The sequence below is a fragment of the Miniopterus natalensis genome, chromosome 10, assembly GCF_054644295.1.
Source record: "Miniopterus natalensis isolate mMinNat1 chromosome 10, mMinNat1.hap1, whole genome shotgun sequence".
Classification (NCBI taxonomy): Eukaryota; Metazoa; Chordata; class Mammalia; order Chiroptera; family Miniopteridae; genus Miniopterus; species Miniopterus natalensis.
In genome coordinates, this window is record NC_142090.1 from 32,731,401 (window position 1) to 32,748,856 (window position 17,456).

General features: G+C 36.8%; 1 protein-coding gene and 1 pseudogene across 1 annotated transcript in view; one reads left to right on the forward strand and one right to left on the reverse strand.

Moving 5' to 3' along the window:
• Positions 1 to 17,456, reverse strand: part of HECW1 (HECT, C2 and WW domain containing E3 ubiquitin protein ligase 1) — a 578,356-nt gene that overhangs the window by 358,909 nt on the left and 201,991 nt on the right. The window lies entirely within an intron of this gene.
• On the forward strand, positions 12,569 to 13,118 carry LOC107536708 (calmodulin pseudogene; annotated as a pseudogene).

Sequence of the window (17,456 nt, forward strand, 5' to 3'; positions counted from 1 at the left end):
TGAAATGCAATGATCTGACACAAAGACTATTTTATCCAGCAAAACTATTGTTCAAAAATTGAGGGGAAATAAAGAGTTTCCCAGAAAAAAAGGCTAAAGGAGTTTATTAACACTAAACCAGTATTGCAAGAAATGTTAAAGGGATTCCTGCAATAATGAGAAGAAATATATAGAGAGAAACATAGACATAATGAATTAAAATTGAAAAAAACAACCTTAAATGTAAATTGATTAAATACCCCAGTTAAAACACATAGTGTAGTTGAATGGATAAGAAAATATGGTTCATATATGTACATTGTCTACAAAAGACACCTCAGAACAAAAAACTCACACAGGATGAAAGTGAAGTATTGAAAAAAGCCTGGCTGGGCGTGGCTCAGCAGTTCAGCGTTGACCTGGGATCCAGGCAATCGGGGTTTGATTCCCGGTCTGGGCACATGCCCAAGTTGAGGGCTCGATCAGTGACTCTCTCATCATTGATGTTTCTGTCTCTCTCTCTCTCCCTCTCCTTTCCTCTCTCTGAAATCAATAAAGATATATTTTTTTTAAAAAAATTTAAAAAGAAAGAAAAAAAAATATTCCATGCAAATGGGGAAAAAAACAAAAACAGTAGTAGCAATACTTATATTTGACAAAACAGATTTCAAAGCTAAGGCCATAAAAGTCACAAAAAAGGTCACAACATAATATTAAAGGGATTGATCCAACAACAGAATATAATGCAAGTAAAGATATTTGCACCAAATATAGGATCACCTAAATATATATATATAAATAAAGTCTTGGAGGACTTTAAGGAAAAGAAAGAAAGAAATACAGTCATAGTAGGAGACATTAGTACCCCACTGACATCACTAGATAGATCTTCCAGACAAAAAATCAACAAGGAAATATTGACCCTAAATGACACACTACATAAGATGGATTTATTGATATTTGGTGAACATTTCACTGCAAAGCAGCAGGACATACATTCTTCTCAAGTGCACATGGGACATTCTCAAAATTTGATCATGTTAAGACACAAAATAAGTTTCTACAAGTTCAAGAAAATTGAAATCATATCAAACATCTTTTTGGATCACAATGGCATGAAACTAGAAAAAACTACAAGAAAAACATTCAAAAACATGGAGGCTAAATAACATGTTATTAAACAATGAATGGGTTATCAATGAGATCAAGGAACATATTAAAAATTTCCTGGAAACAAATGAAAATGAACATACATCAACCCCAAATCTATGGGATACAGAGAAAACAGTCCTGAGAAGGAAGTTCATAGAAAAACAAGGCTATCTCAAGAAACAAGAAAAATCTCTAATAAGCTGCCTAATGTTACAACTAAAAGAACTAGAAAGGGAACAAGAGGAAAAACCCAGAATAAATAGAAGGAAGGAAATAATAAAAATCATAGTGGAAATAAATGACATAGAGACTACAGAAAACAATACAAAACATAAATGAAATCAAGAGCTTGTTCTTTGAAATGATAGACAAGATTGATGAACCTCTAGCCAGACGCATCAAGAGACAAAGTGAGGACCCAAGTAAATAAAATCAGAAACAAAGCGAAGTAACAAATAAAACCACAGAAATACAAAAGTTTGTAAGAAAGTATTACAAACAACTATGCCAACAAATTGGACAACCCAGGCAAAGTGAACAGATTCTAGAAACATGCAATCTTCCAAAACTGAATCAGTAGGAATCAGAATCCTGAATAGACCAATAACAAAAAAATTGAAGCAGTAATAAAAAACAACAACAACCCCAGCAAACAAAAGTCCTGTACCAGAGAGCTTCACAGGGCAGTTTTACTAAAGACTCAAAGAACAACTAACACAAATTCTCCTCAAGCTATTCCAAAAAACTCAAGAGGAGGGAAGACTTTCAAGCTCTTTTTATGAGACCAGCATTATCTCTATGCCAAAACCAGAAAAAGACACTACAAAGAAAGAAAATATAGGTCAATATCCCTGATGAACATCATTGCCAAATCCTCAACACAATATTAGGAAATCAGACCCAGGCATGTATTTGAATTATTATACGCCATGAACAAGTGGGATTTATTCCAGGGATGCAAAGCTAGTACGATATTTGCAAATCAATAAATGTGACACATCACATCAACAAAATGAAAGATAAAAACCATATGATCATATAAATAGATACACAAAAAAGCATTTGAGGACATCCAGCACCAATTTTTGATAAGAAGTTTCAGCAAAGTAGGAATAGAGAGATTATACCTCAACATAATAAAGGCCATATATGATAAACCTACAGCCAACATCATTGTCAATGGGCAAAAACTAAAACCATTTTCCTTAAAGAAAAGTAACAAGACAGGTATGTTCACTTTCACTACTCATATTCAGCATAGTACTAGAAGTCTTAGCCACAGCTATCAGATGAATAGAAAAAATAAAAGGGATCCAAAATGGAAAGGAGAAAGTACAAATGTCATTATTCACAGATGACATGATATTGTACATAGAAAACCCTAAAGACTCCACTAAAACACTACTAGGCTTAACAAATGAATACAGCAAAGTGGCAAGATACAAAATTAGCATCCTGAAACTAATGGCATTTTTATAAATGAATAGCGAACTCTCAGCATGAGAAACTAAAAAAACAAAAAACAATATCATTTACCACTGAAATAGAAAACTTAAGATACCTTGGAATAAAATTAACAAAGGAGGTAAAAGACATGAACTCAGAAAAGCACAGGAATATGAAAAAAGAAATAGAGGAAGATACAAATAAGTAAAAGTGTGTACCATATTCACGGATTGAAAAAATTAACATCATTTAATTTTCCATACTACTCAAAGCAATCTACATATTCAATGTCATCTCTACTAAAAATCGAGAGCATATTTCACATATCTATAACAAACAGTCTAAAAAATATATTGAACCAAAAAAAGATTGTGAATTGCCACAGAAATGTTGAGAAAGAATAACAAAGTAGGAGGGTTCACAATACCAGATATCAAATTATACTACAAAGTCATTGTAATCAAAACAGCCTGGTACTGGCACAAGAAGAGGCTGATACATCTCCTAGGGCAAGAGAACAAAAGAAATATAAACAAAAGGGACTACATCAAAATAAAAAGCTTCTACACAACAAAAGAAACCATCAACAAAATGAAAAGGGAGGCAATTGTATGGGAGAACATATTTGACAATGGTACATCTGATAAGGTGTTAATTTCAAAATTATGTAAGGAACTTATACTACTTAACAAAAGGAAGAAAAACAATCCAATTAAAAGATGGGCTAAGGACCTAAATAGACACTTCTACATAAAGGACATACAAATGTCCAAGAGACATTTGAAAAAAATGCTCAATGTCACTAATCATGCAAATAAAAACTACCTCACACTGTGGGTGCTTTAGGTCTTTGCCTGATCTAATTCTGGACCCAGGGCTTGAAAAAGTACACTTTGGTGCACATTTTGGTCTTTTCCAAATGCACCCAACAAAGAAGAAGGAGCCATAAGCTGTGAATCTCTGATAGATCCAAACAGAGTACCCAAGGCCAGTCACAAACAGTGTCTGACATTGACTTGCATTAGAGACCATCAAAAAAGACTGGGAGTCCTAGCAGATATGGTTAACACATAGAAACAAAACCAGTTAGGCAGCCAAAATTGGGAGACAAAAATACAAGTTCCAAATGAAATAAGAAGAAAGATCTCCAGGACAAGAGCAAGTGAAAAGGAGATAAGCAATCTATCAGATATAGAGTTCAGAATACTGATCATAAGGATGCTCAACAGCATGAGAAAAGATACAGAAAGTATGAAGAAAATTAAGAATGACATAGCAGAAATAAAGAACACATTGGAATGAATTAAAAGCAGATTAGTGGAAGCTGAGGATCAGATCAGCAAACTAGAAGACAGGGTAGAAAAAAAAATCGGTCATTCAGAGACCCCCTTCCCCCAAAATATCAATTAAAAGGGAGAAAGACAGTTTAAGGGAGCTGTGGGACAACATGAAACATAACAATATTTGCATCATAGGAATGCCAGAAGGTGAAGAAAGTGAGCAAGGGATAGAGGACCTGTTTGAAGAAATAATGGCGGAAAACTTCCCTAACCTGGTGCAGGAAAAAGTTACACAAGTTCACAAGGCACAGAGAGTCCCAAACAAGAAGAACCCAAAGAGGCCCACACCCAGGCACATCATAATTAAAATGCCAAAAATTCAAGACAAAGGGAAAATCTTAAAGGCAGCAATCTGTTACCTACAAAGGAGCTCCCATAAGGCTGTCAGATAATTTCTCATCAGAAACTCTACAGGCCAGAAGGGAATGGCATGAAGTATTCAAGGAAATGAAAAGCAAGGATTTGAAACCTAGACTATGCTTTCCAGCAAGGCTATCATTCAAAATAGATGGTGAAATAAAGAGCTCTCTAGACCAAAAAAAAAGGACAAACCATTCATCACCACCAAACTAGCATTGCAAGAAATGTTAAAGGGCCTGCTGTAATAAGAAGTAGAAAATTTGGTAAATCTCCCCTGTGTAGCCCAGACCAGGGCTTTTTTCTCTAGGAGTTGTTTGACTACTGCTTAGATTTCATCAGTTCTTGTTGGCCTTTAGAGGTTTTCTGATTTTTTCCTGACTCAGTTTTACATGATCTCACTCATATGTAGAATACAATGAGCAAAATAAACTGATTAACAAAATAGATCCAAAGAGATAGAAGCATGGAACAGACTCATGAATCTCAGAGGGAAAGTGGGGATGGGGTGTGGGTGGAAGAGATTAATCAAAGAACTTATATGCACATGTGTATAACCCATGGACCCAGACAATAGTGTGGTGAAGGCCGGGGGAGGGCGGGGCGCAAGCAGGGAGGAGGGGATCAATGGGGGGAAAGGATGCATCTTTAATATTTTAAGCAATAAAGATAAGAAAAACAAAACAAAAAACAAAACAAAAAAAGCAACCTCACACCTGCCAGAATAGCTACCATCAACAAGTCAGCAACAAACGACAAATGCTGGTGAGGATGTGGAGAAAAGTGAACCATAGTACACCACTTGTGGGAATGCAGACTGGGGAAGCCACTATGGAAAACAGTATGGAGGTTCCTCAAAATTTTTTTAAAATTATGCCATTTGATCCAGTGACCACTTACAAGAATATATCCTAAGAATTCTGAAAAACCAATCAGAAAGACTATATGCACTCTATGTTCATAGCAGTGCTATTTACAATAGCTAAGAACTGGAAACAGCCCAAGTGCCCATCAGTAGATGAGTGGATATAAAAAAGCTGTGGCACATTTTTACAATGGCTGTAAAATAGTAAGATCTCTTACACTTTGAGACAGTATGAATTGTCCTGAAGAGTGTTATGCTAAGTGAAATAAGCCATTCAGAAATCAACATGTATCACATGATCTCACTTATATGTTGAATCTAATGAATAAAATAAACTGATGAACAAATAGGTCCAGAGACATGGAAGCATGGAATAGACTCACAAATCTCAAAGGGAAGTGTGGAGCAGAGAGGGTGGGAAGAGATTAACCAAAGAACTTAAATGCGTATACACATAACTCAAGGACACAGACAATAGTACGAGGGCTTGGTGGGAGTAGTAGCAGTGTTGGGGGGGCGGTGGGGTCAGAGGGGGGAAAAGAGGGGACATCTGTAATACTTTCAATAATAAAGATAAATTTAAAAACTAATTTGAAAGTGAAATAAAGAGCTTCCCAGACAAGAAAAAAAACTAAAGAAATTTGTTACTACCAAACAAGAATGTTAAAGTGTTGTTGTTTTTTAATAAGAAAGAGAAATAAAAGGGAACTAGTTATAAAGATTTCAATGCCTTTCATTGGAGGCTAAATAAAATGTTACTAAACAATGAATGGGTTGACAATAAAATCATAGAAGAAATCAAAAATAACCTAGAGAAAATTTAAAATTAAGACAAAATCTATGGGAGAGTAAAAGCAGTCCTAAGAGGGAAATTTATAGCAACACAGTCTTACTTGAAGAAACAAACAAAAAAATCTCAAATAACCAATCTAATCTTACACTTAATGAAACTATATCCAGCTACCTTGCCAAATTCATTTATCAAATCTAGCAGTACTTTGATGGTGTCTTTAGGGTTTTTTATGTATGGTATCATGTCATCTGCAAATAATGACAGTTTTACTTGCTCCTTTCCAACCTATAAAAAAAAAAAAACAACAATGTCCAAAGTGAGTGCAAGGAGGAAATTAATAAAGATCAGAGGTAAAATAAACAAATAGAGCCTTAAAAATAATACAAAAGTTCAATGAAACCAAGAGCTGAGTCTTTGAAAAGGTTTGCAGACTGACAAACATTTAACCAGCAAGGTTATACTTTAAAATAGATGGTGAAATAAAGAGCTTCCCAGACAAAAAAAAAAAAAAAAAGCTAAAGTAGTTTATCACCAGCTTTGCAAGAAATGCTAAAGGGACTACTGTAATAACAAGTTGAAATAGAATGAGAAACATAGGCATAAAAGAAAGAAAGTGGCAATAGATAAGTACCTATCAATAATAACCTTAAATATAAATGGATTTAGTGCTCCAATTAAAGGACGTAAGGTAGCTGAATAGATAAGAAAACATGACACAAATATATGCTGCCTACAAGAGACCCACCCTAGAAAAAAGACTTACACATCCTGAAAAAACAACAACAATAAAAACTTCTGGAGGACTTTAAAGGAGAGATTAACAGCAATACACTCACAGTAGGCACTTAACACCCCACTGACTTTACTGGATAGATGTTACAAAGAAAAATCAACAAGGAAATAGTGATTCTAAACAACACACTTGATCTGATGGATTTAATTGAGATTTACAGAACATTTCACCTTAAAGCTGCAGAATATGCATTCTCAAGTGCATATGGGACATTTTCAAAGATAGACCACATATTAGGACACAAAACAAGTACCTACAAGTTCAAGAAGATTGAAATCATATCAAGCATCTTCTTGGACATTTATACCTTGGAATACCATACAGCTGTAAAAATGAAGGATCCTTTACCCTTTGAGACAGCATGGTAGGACCTGGAGAATATTACGCTAAGCAAACTAAGCCAGTCAGAGAAAGACAAGTATCACAAGATCTTACTCATATGTGGAATCTAATGAATAAAATAAACTGATGAACAAAATAGAGCCAGAGACATAGAAGTATGAAACAGGCTGAGGAGACTCAAAAGGAAGGCAGGGGTGGGTGGGGACAGATTAAACTAAGAACTTATATGCATATATGCATAACCCATGGCCACAGAAAATAATGTGGTAAAGGTCTGGGGGGTACAGGGTGGAGGGTATCAATGGGGGAAAAAGGAGGACATTTGTAATACTTTCAACAATAAAAACAAATTTAAAATAAATAAGTGTATTGATAAAAATTGTGGTACATACATACAGTGGAATGTTACTCATCCATGAAAAGAATTAAATCTTTCTATTTCCAAGAGCATAGGCAGTCCTAGAGAATATTATACAAAATGAAATGTCAGTCAGAGAAGGACAAGTATCATATGATTTCACTTATATGTGGAAACTGAAGAATCAAATAAACAAACAAAACTGAAACATTCATAGATGCAGATAGAGGTAGGTGGTTGTCACAGGGGCAGGTGGTAGGGGTGCCAGGTGAAAAAGGTGAAAGGATTAAGAACACTTTGTAAAGTATAAGATTTTCTAACCACTATACTCTACATCTGAAACCAATACAAAATAATAATGAAAATAAACTGTAATTTTTAAAAATAGCTTCCTCCTGCAGCCACTATGGAAAACAGTATGGAGGTTCCTCAAAAAATTAAAAATGGAACTGCCTTTTGCCCCAGTGATCTTGCTTCTAGGAATATATCCTAAGAATCCTGAAACACCAATCAGAAAGAATATATGCACCCCTATGTTCATAGCAGAGCAATTTACAATAGCTAAGATCTGGAAACAGCCCAAGTGTCCATCAGTAGATGAGTGAATATAAAAAAAGCTATGGGACATTTACACCATGGATTACTATGCAGCTGTAAAGAAGAAGGATTTTGTACCCTTTGAAGCAGCACGGATGGACCTGGAGAACATTATGTTAAGCAAAATAAGTAAGGCAGAGAAAGACAAGTATCACAGGATCTCACTTATATGTGGAATCTAAAGATCATAATGAGCTGATGAACAAAATAGATTCAGTGACATAAAAGTGTGGAACAGACTAGTGAATCTCCAGAGGGAAGGCAGGGGTGGGTGTGTGGGTAAGGAGTGATTAACCAAAGAATTTTATATATATATATATATATATATATATATATATATATATATATATATATATATATATATATATATACAACCCATGGAAACATGGATAATAGTGTAGTGCAGTGTAGTGAAAGCCTGGGGTGAGGGGTGGCTGTGAAATAGAAAGGGTCAATGGGGAAATGGGAGGACATCTGTAATACTTTCAACAATAAAGATACATTTTTTAAAAATAGCTTCCTCCTAAAGCTTTCACTAACTGTTTGTGCCTTTATTAGGAAGTACAGCTTCAGCTCTTTTATATTCTAATAGGGTTCCTGATATAAAGGGAAAACTTTAGTTCTTCAAGAGTTGATATCTGTAGGAAGCATTCTGGGAGTTTCTATGTGAAGGTCTCTAACCAGAGCGGCAATTTTAGCTTTTGCACTTTAAATTTTAAGGCTGTGCACTTTAAATTTTTATTAAGGGCAAGGGTGGAGTTTCTGTACTTTATAATATCCCATAACTCTTAGTATGTGGTTTCTGAAAATGGAACACCTGATGGACAAATATTGGGAAATAAGAATGTGTTTCTTGCTCAAGAAAGTATGGGAAATATATAGGAAATGCTGGGTTAAACAAAGTAAAGTTGCATGCTTCAGACTTCTCAAACCTCTAATATATATTGTGAGTTTCTAAGAGTGAGGCAATGTAGACTGGGTTTTCCTTCCTTATTTAACCACAGGAATCTTTCCCCATGGAGTGCTAACTGATATCCACTGAAACTAATCTGTAGAATGAGTGGTATTCATGTGGCTATAATATTCACCCATAATTTCACCCATCCTACTATATTGTGTGAGTTCTGGTGAAAAGTGGATTAGAAAGCTGGAATATATGACTGAGAAGCCCTCCTAGAAAAAAGACAAAAAATATACAAGAAAGGCTAAGGAATATTAAAGATGAAAGAAAATGTGTCCACATCTGGAAAATGAAAAACCTCCTAAAGGTGTATGAAAGTATGTTGGCTAAACTACCAGTCTGTTGTAAGAAGAGATATCAATAAGGTTAAGAAAATCAATGATGACAAATAAATATAATCATGGGCTAGGACAATGTTTCTCAACCTTGGAACTATTCATATTTGGTGCTAGATAACTGTTGTGGTGAGGCTGTTCTGTAAATTGCAGGATGTTTAGTGTGGTAGCTGGCCTCTACTAGTAGATGCAAGAAGCTCCCCCTACATATGACATCCCAAAATTTCTTTAGACATTACCAAATATCTACTAGGTGTAAAATTGCCTTTGATTGAATCAGTGGTCTATGAGTAAGGACAATCACAATAAGAACAACAAGCAAATGCATAACTTTTAAAACAGCAGATCTATCTAATGAAAAGCAGACAAGGGGGAAAAAACAGAAAATGCAGTAAATAAAGACTATAAAGAAGGTTAGTTGAAGCAGAGGACTGAATCAGCAACTTGGAATACAAGATAGCAGAAAATACTCAATAGAAAAACAAAAAAAAATTAAAAAATGCAAATACTTTAATGGAATCGGGAGAACAATGTGACAACATTCATATCACAAGGAGAAGAGAGAGAGAGCAAGAGAATAAAAACCTGTTTGAAGCAATGATGAATGAATAATTTTCTAACCTGGTGAAGGAAATGATATACAAGTTGAGGAAATACAGAAAGTCACAAAAAAGATGAACCTAAAAAGGCCCACACCAAAACACAATATAATTAAAATGCCAAAGATTGTTATCCTTTATTTTGTTTAAGTGGTAGATCATATTAATTTGCTAATATTGAACCAATCTGTCATAGCAGTAATAAATCCCACTTGATCATGAAGTATGATCTTTTTAATGTATTAATGAACTTGGTTTGCTAATATTTTGCTGCTGATGTTTTGCATCTATTTTCATCAGGAATATTGGCCTATAATTTTCTTTTTTTGTAATGACTTTTGTCTGGTTTTGGAATCACAGTAATGGTGGCCTTGTAGAAAGAATGTTTGGGAACCTTCCTTCCTCTTGAATTTTTAGAATAGTTTTAGAAAGACAGGTCTTAATTCTTCTTTAAAAGTTTGGTAAAATTCACCTTCAAAACCATCTGGTCCAAGAATTTTGTTTCTGGGGAATTTTTTTAAAAATCTATCTTTATTGTTGAAAGTATTGCAGATGTCCCCTTTTTAGGCCATATTAACCCCCTTCACTCGACTTTCACATCTTCCCCAGGCCTTCACCACACTATTGTTTGTCCATGGGTTATGCATATATGCATATAAGTTCTGGGGAATTGTTTTTTTTTTTTATTACAGATTCAATTTCATTAGTAATAATAGCTCTGTTCAGATTTTGTTTTTTCTTGATTCAGTCTTGAGAGATTGTGTATGTTTCTAGGAACTTTTCCATTGCATACAGGTTGTCCAATTTGTTGGCATATAATTGTCTGTAGTATTTTCTGATAATCTTTTCTATTCTTTGATGCTAGTTGTCCCTTCTCTTTCCTTTTGGATTTTTTTGGGTCCTCTCTTTTTTTTTTTCTTAATGAGTCTGATTAAAAGTTTATCAATTTTGTTTATCTTTTTGAAGAACCAGCTCTTGGTTTCATTGATCTTTTGTATTATTTCTTTAAACTCCATTTGTTTAATTACCATACTGGTCTTTTTCATCTCCTTCTTTCTGCTCACATTGGCTTTTGTTGTTCTTTTTCCAGTTCCTTTAAGTGTATAATTAGATTGTTTAATTGATTTTTTTTTGTTTTTGTTTCTTGAGGAAGGACTGCAATACTATGAATTTTCTTCTTAGGACTTCTTTTGCTGTGACCCATAGTTTTGGGGTTTCTGTGTTCTCATTTTCATTTGTTTCAAGGTATCTTTTGATTTCTTCCTTGATCTTATTGTTAACCCATTTATTGTTTAGTAACATGTTATTTAGCTTCCATGTCTGTGTGGTTTTCAGGTTTTTTTCTTGTGATTGACTTCTAGTTTCATATCCTTGTGGCCAGAGAAGATGCTTGATATGATTTCAATATTCTGAAATATATTAAGACTTGTTTTGAGTCCTAACATGTGATCTACCCTAGAAAATGTTTCATGTGCACTTTTTGAAAAGAATGTATATTCTGCTGCTTTGGGATGAAATGCTCTGAAGATATCAATTAAATCCATCTGATCTAGTGTGCAATTTAAGGTTGCTCTTTCTTTGTTAATTTTCTGTCTGGAAAATCTATCCATTGATGTCAACAGGGTGTTAAAATCACCTAATATGACTGTACTAGTGTCAATCTCTCCCTTTATGTCCATCAAGATTTGTTTTGTATATTTAGGTGCTCCTATGTTGGGTGCATAAATGTTTACAAGGGTTATATCCTCTCATTGGATTGTTCCCTTTATCATTATGCAGTGTATTTCTTCTTCTCTAATTATAGCCTTTGTTTTATTTGTCTGATATAAGTATTGCTATTCCAGCTTTCATTCCTTTCCTTTTGCATGAAATATCTTTTTCCATCCTTTTACTTTTTGTCTGTACACATCTTTTGCTCTGAGGTGGGTCTTGTTTTCTTATCCATTAAGCTACCTTATGTATTTGATTGGAGCATATAAGCCACTTACATTAAAAGTGATTATTGATCAGTATTTATTTATTGCCATTTTATTCTTTATAACTGTTTTCCCCTCCTCCTCTTCCTCCTCCTCCTCCCCCTTCTCCTCCCCCTTCTCCTCCCCCTTCTCCTCCCCCTTCTTCTTCCTTCTTCTTCTTCTTCCTTCTTCTTCTTCTTTCTTCTTCTTCTTCTTTCTTCTTCTTCTTCTTCTTCTTCTTCTTCTTCTTCTTCTTCTTCTTCTTCTTCTTCTTCTTCTTCTTTCTTCTTCTTCTTCTTTCTTCTTCTTCTTCTTCTTCTTCTTCTTCTTCTTCTTCTTCTTCTTCTTCTTCTTCTTCTTCTTCTTCTTCTTCTTCTTCTTCTTCAAGACCCTTTAACATTTCTTGTAATATTGGTTTGGTGATAATAAACTCCCTTGGCTTTTTCTTGTTTGGGAAGCTCCTTACTTCTCTTTAAATTTTAAATGATGGCCTTGCTGGGAAACATAGTTTTGGTTGTAGGTCCTTGTCTTTCATCACTTTAAATATTTGATGCCAATTCTTTTGACTAAATGTTTCTGTTGAAAAATGAGCTGACAGAGAGAGAGGTGTTTATGAGGTGCTGGGAGTGGAGGAGGAGAATTAGTTCAAGTGGAGCGAGTGAGCTGAGTGGTTGTATGGTCGTGTCTTGGAGACCGGTAGCACTTGCAGCATGGCTGACCAACTGACTGAAGAGCAGATTGCAAAATTCAAAGAAGCTTTTTCACTACTTGACAAGGATGGTGATGGGACTAGAACAACAAAGGAATTAGGAACTGTAATGAGGTCTCTTGGGTAGAATCCCACAGAAGCAGAGTTACAGGACATGATTAATGAAGTGGATGCTGATGTCAATGGCACAGTCGACTTCCCAGAATTTCTGACAACGATGGCAAGGAAAATGAAAGACACGGACAGTGAAGAAGAAATTCGAGAAGCATTCCGTGTGTTTGATAAGGATGGCAATGGCTATATTAGTGTAGCAGAGCTTCGCCATGTGATGACAAACCTTGGAAAGAAGTTAACAGATGAAGAGGTTGATGAAATTATCAGGGGAGCAGACATTGATGGTGATGGTGAGTTTGTACAAATGATGACAGCAAAGTGAAGATATTGTACAGAATGTGTTAAATTTCTTGTACAAAATTGTTTATTTGCCTTTTCTTTGTTTGTAACTTATCTGTAAAAGGTTCCCCTTACTGTCAAAAAAAAAAAAAAAATTAGGACTTCATTCCTCCATGTTTTCTTCCCTTATCTTACTGTCATTGTCCTGAAACCTTATTTTAGAAAATTGATCAAATAACATGTTGCATGTGGCGTACCCTGGATATATCTAAGGGCTTCTGCACATCTAAACTTAGATGGAGTTGGTAAAATGAGGGAACATCTGGGTTATGCCTTTTTTTAAGTAGTTTTCTTTAGGAATTGTTGGCATGTTGTTGTTGAAGTGTGGAATTGTAACTCTGCATGGACTATGCACAGTCAACAATATGAACTTAAAAGTTGCACTATTGCAAAACCAGTGTATTATCCAGGTACTCATACACTTTTTTTTTGTACTGCTGGTTCTGTACCAGAAACATTGTTTTTATTGTTACTTGCTTTTTTAAACTTTGTTTAACCACTTAAAGAAAATCTGCTTATGGCACAATTTGCCTCAAATCCATTCCAAGTTGTATATTTGTTTTCTAATTAAAAAAAAAAATGTTACCCCCACCCCCCCCAAAAAAGAAAGAAAAATGAGCTGACAGTGTTATGGGAGCTTCCTTGTAGGTAACTAATTGCTTTTTCTAATGCATCTTTTAAGATTCTCTCTTTGACTCTTACCTTTGGCATTTTAATTATGATATATCTTGATGTGGGCCTCTTTTGGTTCATCTTGTTTGGGGCTTTCTGCACTTCCTGGACTTGTGTGCCATTTTCCTTCACCAGGCTAGGGAAATTTTCAGTCATTATTTCTTCAAATAGGTTCTTGATCCCTATCTCTCTCCTCCTTCTGGTACCCCTATGATGTGATTGTTATGCAAATGTTGCCCCAACAGTTCCTTAAATTATCTTCATTTTTAATTATTTTTTCTTTTTGCTGCTCTGATTCGGTGTTTTCTGCTACCTGTATTCCAAATTGCTGATGCAATTCTCTGCTTCATCCAACCACTTATTCCTTCTGGTATATTCTCCAGTTCAGATATTGTACTCCTCATTTCTGTGTTTTTTTTGTTTTTATTTTTTATATGGCTCCTATGTCCTTTTTCATGATGTTATAGTTCCCAGTAAGTTTCTTGAGCATCCTTATAACCATTTTAAAAAATCTATATCTGATAAATTGCTTGCCTTCATTTAATTTAACTATTTTTCTAGAGATTTATCCTGTTTTTTCACTTGGGGCATATATCTTTGTACCCTCATGTTGGCTGCCTCTTTGTATTTGTTTCTATGTAGTAGGTAGATCTGCTATGACTCTCAGTCTTGGTAGAGTGCCATATGTAGTAGGTGTTCTGTGGGAGCCAATAACACTGTCTCTTTGATCGCCTGAGCTGGGTGCTCCAGGACTGTCCCCTGTGTGGGTTATGTAAGCCCTCTTATTGTAATTGAGTCTTGATTGCTATTGGCCCATTTGTGCATTGAGTAGGCACTCAGGCTGACTGACTGTGAGGATCGACCTGGACCACAGGGTATGAGCTGCTGTGGAGGCACCACACAAAGCAAAGTTTGCCTCAGCAGGGTCTGGTGCCTGCCAAGATATCCCTTTGGATATGCTGTTTGTGAAGTTTCTTGTATCCTCTGATGCTGTCAGAAGCTGACCACTGGGTGTGTTGATTTGGGGGCCTCTTGGGAGATATTCTGGTGCAGGCCCTTGTCAGGTGCTGCCTGTGACTGGCCCTGGGCAACCTGCCTGAAGCTGCAAAGTGATCCAGTTTGTGGCTGCCTGTGCCACAAACTGCATGTGAAGAATCAAACTGTGCAGCAAGACTGGCTTTTACCAGCACCAGGTCTGGTGACAGGCCAGCAAAAGTCCCTAAGCACGTGGAATTCCATGTCCACCTGCCTCAACCTGTCAGCTGCCTATTAGACTCAGTCACTGAAAGAGCTTCTGGCAGTACTAGAGTTGTATGGGGTTGGTTTTCTGTGAGTCATCAGGTAGGGGTGAGCAGTATTCTCCAGATTGATATAGGTTCAAACTCAGTGTCAGTGCTGGATCAAGGCCACTCAAGAAATATTCTGGGTAACCCAAGACTAGCTGCCACCTACTGGGTGTTCACACACCTTCATGGTGGAGCACTGTCTTAGGGAGTTGTCAAGATGAGGCCAGCAGAGTTTATCAGACCCAAACAGACCAAGATTAGTCTGTGTGAAGGGAGGGCTGTGCACCATTCAGGCATGCAAGGCCAAAATGGCCTCCATCTTAGATCCACACAACTAAATTTGTCCAAGATTCTGCCAGGAACCCAATCTCAGCAGGGTGGGGCCACCAGGAGTTAATAGAATGGGGCTAGTGGATTTCCCATGAAGGGGAGGTGCCCGTCAGACTTCAAAGATAGTGGCATCCACCCCAGAGCCACACAACTCAGTCTGTCCCGGATTCTACCTAGAACTCAGAAGGGAGGAGCCACCCAGGAGTGAGGAGACTGGCAAGGGTGGATCTCCCTTGAGGAAGAGACATCAGTCAGTTTCACAGGAAAGTGGATGGAATTGCCCCACCCCAAAGCCACTCAACTCAGTCACTTATACTCCCTGAGTCTGCTTAGACCTCTACACACTGGCTCAGACAGCTGACTCTTCAGCAGGATGTGAACTTCACAGGGAGTCCAGAAGGTAGGGCTATTATTTTCCCCCAAGCTTATGTCTATATGGAGAGGAGTGCTCCACCCAAAAATATGCTGTCTCTGGTGTGGTAATGAGGCTCACTACAGCTATCATGGCAGCTGTCCCTTCAGTTCTCTCCTTAGAGGCACAAACCTCAGTCTCTCGTCACCGACTCGTCCACTCTGCCTTACCTCCACCAAAGCCCAGGGTGAGTGACTGCGAACAAGATTTTGTTCATTGGCTCTTTAAGAGTGTGCCTGTATATCTAGCAGACTCCTGTCTTTCCCTGGCAGACACAATCCCAGCTGATTTTCACAGCCAGATGGTTGATGAGCATCTCTTCTCAGCTCTTGTGCTCTAGGCTGGGGAGCCTGGCTTGGGTTTGAGACACCATGCTTCTCAGTGGGAACCCTCTCCCATAGCTGGGATATCCTTCTGGAATCTCAGCTGCTTTCTGTGAGATTGGGCCCAGCCCTTTCCCGTTCCACCCTTCCTACCAGTCTTGACATGGTTTTTTCTGTATATCTTTGATTATAAGACTTCTCTTCAGCTAGTCTTCAGTTGGTTATTCAAGTTGCATGCTCTATATTTTAGTTGTAATTCCAGTTTGGCCCTGGGAGGAGATGAGTGTGGCATTCCCTATTCCCCTGCCATCTTGGATCCCCCACCTTGTTAAGTCATTTTTTTAATCCTCACCCGAGGATATGTTCATTTATGTTTTAGATAGAAGAAGGGAGATGGAGAGAAAGAGGTGTGTGTGGAGGGGGGGGTGTGGAGAGAAAGAGAAAAACATGGATTGGGTGCCTCTGATATGCACCCCAACCAGGGACTGAACCTGCCACCTAGGTATGTACCCTGACCAAGAATCAAACTCACAACCTTTCAGTGTATGGGATGACGCTACAATCAACTGGGCCACACTGGCCAGGGCATTAAGTCATTTTAATAAGGGCTTAACAGAGTCAAGGCAATGGCTGTTTTTAAAAATTGATTATCCTGAGGTTTTTTAATATATGAAATATTTTCATATTAGAATGTAAAATCTGGCAGATGAGTTACTAAGGACCTAAAATCGTGAACTTTTAAGATTTATAGATAATTTTGGATTGGGAAATTATTTTTGAAATGTTATGCCGCTGAAAGTGTTGTCATTTAGCATTAAATAACTTCACATTATTTTTCGCATTCATGTGTTATGCATATATGTTCTTTAGCTATTTCCTTCACCTTCGTTATCCAGTCACTCTTACCCCCCTCCCCTAGGGTGCCAGGCAGTCTGTTCTATGTTTTCATGTTTCTGGTTTCAGAGGTTGGCAAAGGAGTGAGAAAGGGGACTCCTGCAATGTCAACATTAAAAAAACTTTAATAAAATATAACTTCACAATTATCTACATACAGCTACTAGGAAAAAGAACAAACTGTCAAATTAAGATTCTAAGATGATGAGCTGTGATTACTTTTGTCCCAGTAAAATTGTCATATTGATGCCAGATCTTATTCATTCACAGTTTCATGACAGATTAACAGTCCTGACCACCATTTCTTCCTCTCCCTTCTTCTACGTGGGTTCCTAATTTTTGTCTCACCTCTCCAACATCCTCCATCTCTATTTTGTTACTCCTTTGGCTTTCTCTTTGACAGGGTTTTCTGGTGTTCTCTTTTTACACACAATCCACAAGTGACTGTATTTACTTTCAGGGTGTCAATTACATCAAGTCTATACTCCTAGAGCTGAGCTCCAAA